The sequence below is a fragment of the Syngnathus scovelli genome, chromosome 2 (assembly GCF_024217435.2).
Source record: "Syngnathus scovelli strain Florida chromosome 2, RoL_Ssco_1.2, whole genome shotgun sequence".
Classification (NCBI taxonomy): domain Eukaryota; kingdom Metazoa; phylum Chordata; class Actinopteri; order Syngnathiformes; family Syngnathidae; genus Syngnathus; species Syngnathus scovelli.
In genome coordinates this window covers 20,897,798-20,901,418 of record NC_090848.1, presented here as the reverse complement: position 1 = coordinate 20,901,418, position 3,621 = coordinate 20,897,798, and the positions used below count along the sequence as shown (strand labels likewise).

General features: G+C 47.1%; 1 long non-coding RNA gene across 2 annotated transcripts; it reads right to left on the bottom strand.

Annotated features, from left to right (window-relative positions):
* Nucleotides 1-399: 399 nt before the first annotated feature.
* LOC125988245 (uncharacterized) lies at nt 400-2,860 on the bottom strand. Of its 2 annotated transcripts, XR_011088237.1 has the most exons (6): nt 1,636-2,860; nt 1,420-1,508; nt 1,146-1,251; nt 810-915; nt 613-674; nt 400-490 (listed from the first exon to the last, which is right to left on the bottom strand). It is a non-coding gene; the product is annotated as an uncharacterized lncRNA (long non-coding RNA). The 2 variants fall into 2 exon arrangements; XR_007488264.2 differs by having other exon boundaries at nt 1,420-2,860.
* Nucleotides 2,861-3,621: the final 761 nt, after the last annotated feature.

The following is a 3,621-nucleotide window of genomic DNA, read 5'->3' as shown; positions in this document are numbered from 1 at the left end:
TTTTCTGTCTTCCTGGGGGTCTGCTCAGGTAGTGTGGCAAATTTGAACAGGTTCCCTCATTCCTAGCCCAAGTTACAGGGGGGGAACCTATCCTCACGGGTGCCCCGTGAGCATATGTTCCCCCCTTATTTTGAGAATGGTGAGTCCTCGACTCCAACTGTTTTTTTCTGATGATTTGTGCAATGATACTGTTATTACTGGACTTTATCAATGTCTTTGGCCTTATTTTCGTCCAACAACTTTGTTTCTTTATCATATAACATACATAAAAAATAATGACTTTAAACTTTATTAAGAAAAAAAATGTTTTTTAAATAATAAAATAAAAAAATAAAAAAATGTAATTAAAAAAAAGCAAAATGGTCTTCAAGAAAGCTTCAAATATTTAGAATTTAATTTCTGTACATGCTGTACACAAAAAAGAGCCTTCGGTTGGAGGCTCCCCGACACATACAAGATGGAACCACCTGCAACACTTGTCACACTGAATCTGGTAAAGAAAAAAGCAAGATCATACAATGCAGCACAATTACAATAATTTACAACGCATGTGTAATTCAATATATTTCTTAATCATCACATGCATTAGTTAACAAGACCTGACATAATTACCCATCTGTTGTCTGTGTCATGTGTAGCTTCCCCACAAACAAAGCACAAGTCAGATAAACCATCTGTGAAAACAAAGACAGAAGAATTGCTATCGTACTTCCCTGTGTAAAACTTAACTGAGTTGTATATAGCATTGATAGCACAGTCAGGACCATTCTTTGGGTGGCAATAACATCTCTTGGGTGCATATTACTTACCAGTCTCTAATAGAAGTGTGGTGGCAATTTGCAGCCTGTACCTATTTATATCGTGTGCCTTTGCTGAGAAGTCTATTTCTTCATTTGAAAGAAGATGTTCTGCAAACTGAAAAAGACAATGTCAGGTGTTGACAGTGCATAAAGAATGCCTTAAATGTTTGCCATCTTTAGCCTATATATCGTACAAAAAATTCTACTGTCAGACAATAATTTGTTTTAGTCTTTTGTTGTATGAACTCTAAATTAGTTTTTTTGTTTTGAGTAATGTTTGTTTAAGTTTTTGCATAATTGAGTGATATGAGTTTTGTAAATATAGTCTGTAAATCAAATGCATACTTTCAAAGCAAAGGCACCACAAGAGGTTGAATCTTGTTGCCTGGGATGGGGACAGTGAACACAAGTCCACCTGGAAACATTGCACCCTTTGTTGCGCATGAACGCCCTGAAATATAAGAGCCAGCACATAAACACAAATTTCAAGTTTTATCCGTCAATTACATAATTTGTATTGATAAAAACAAAAACCTAGTCCACTTTCAAAAGAAAGCGCACATCTTCAGTTAAATGTTGATATCACAATAGAACTCTGACTTTTAGAAGCTGTGCTTACCGGGTTGATTCCAGGCATTTTTTAATGTCCATTTGAGACTCACCAAGAGGATCAAGCAATAAGGACGTTTTTTCTCCTGGCATGATTGCCTATATTTTAAACACAAACTATAAGGTTTTATTATTCATATGCATGAATTATCAAACATTTTGCACATAACTATATATTTTTTGCTGTAATGTTACTCCCTCTTGTGGTATTAAAAAATTTCTTTACCGCCAGCTTCCAATGATTATGCTCATTGACAATGCCAACAATAAGTTTGTATTCCACCGGGTTGATCTAAAAATAAACAGAAGAAAAAAATACGTCTGTCAATAATTTAAATAAAATGTGTAAAGAACAAAATTAATGCCAATTGAGTTTTTTAATAAAATTGTTATAATGTCTTAATAACGTTGTTGGGCCACTAATTGGCCCGGCAACAATATTACGACGTTTAACTTCTTAACTTCATTGATAATTTTGCAAGATATAATTCAATAAACAGTACTAATACAGACAAACCTTGAGTCTCTGACTCTGTCAGGAATGAGTTGAGCCAGGGCGACCAAATGCAGCTTGAACCAGGATTTATTGCAGGGAAAAGGAGTTGGAAGGGAGGCAGGTGGGGAACCGACGACACAGACGGGAGGGAGACTCACTGCCAGCAAAACAGACAGACTGACCGACATGAAGTCCCCTTGGACAAGGTTAAAATTCTGACCGTGAGCCTTCAGACAGACCGAGGGAAAACCAGATGACAAGAACAGGAACACTGGGCACGAACAGGAATGGACACAACAGTGTTAAGGATCGGACAGTACAGCCAAGTGCGTAACGACGGACTTTATTTGAAGGGGATGATGGGAACAGCTGGCGCTGGAGCGGCGATCGGGCTGGAGAGGACAACGGTTCTGCGAGGGTTTCGAGTAGTCAAGTGAGTCAATTCTCTCCGGGATTGATGAGCGAAGCAGCATCAAGGGACAGACTGGCACTCGGGTCTGCGCTGGCGGCGCTGATATAGCGCTGTCCATGAACCCGTGGCAGGTGACGGTGATCCCACTGACAGGGGGGCGTGGTCCCGTCGCAGGTGGCACCAGCACGTGACAGAACCCCCCCCACAAGGGACGGCTCCCGACGTCCCCAGGAACCGAAAATAACAAAACAAAAAAAACTAAAAGGAAGGCAATACCCCGGGTGGCCAGGTGGAGGGGTCAGCACACCGCTGAAACGTCCGACACCTCGCCAGACGCAGGATCGACGGGCGCGGGGGCAGAAGACCCCGGTACCAGTGGGCAAGACCACCCTGGACCCTCACCCCTGGTCCCCCCCGTCCCTCCTCGGGCGCCCGCGCCGAGGACCCGGTTGGTCCGGATGACAGCGATGGAACTCCGTGATGAGCGAACGGTCGAGTATCCAGCGGCTCGGAATCCAGGAGCGGTGCGCGTCGTCATAACCCTCCCAGTCCACGAGGTATTGTATTGTATTGTATATCCGCCGCGATCGGAGCAGGGAGCGGACAGCGTAAGCCGGGCCCCCATTGACGAGCTGGGGCGGCGGCGGCGGAACGGGCACGGGGCCAACGCGCTTTCATGGATGGGCCGCACACGGGACACGTGGAACGTGGGATCAACCTTCATGGAGTCTGGAAGGAGCAGACGGACTGCGGCCGGGCCAATCACCTTCTGGATAGGGAACGGTCCAACAAAGCGGGGCGCCAGTTTGCGGGATCCCACTCGCAGCGGCAAATCCCGCGTCGAGAGCCACACACGCTGCCCCACTCTGTACTCCGGAGCCGGCGTCCGGTGCTTGTTCGCCTGGCGGGCGTAGCCTGAAACAGAGCGGAGAAGAGTGGCCCGGCCCCTCGCCCAGGCACGATGACAACGGCGGACACAAGCCTGGGCCGACGGGCACGCCGCACCACGCTCCTGGTGGGCGAACAAGGGTGGCTGGTACCCGAAGACGCAGTGGAAAGGCGAAAGTCCAGTGGCCGAGCTGGGAAGGGAATTGTGAGCGTACTCTACCCAGGGAAGCTGTTGGACCCACCCGCGCTGGTCTCCGGCGGCCATGCATCGGAGAGACCTGCCCAGTTCCTGGTTCAGGCGCTCCGCTTGACCGTTGGACTGAGGGTGAAACCCCGAGGAGAGGCTGGCCGTGGCGCCGAGGAGTCGGCAGAACTCCGTCCAGAAGGTGGAAGCGAATTGAGGTCCTCGGTCTGAC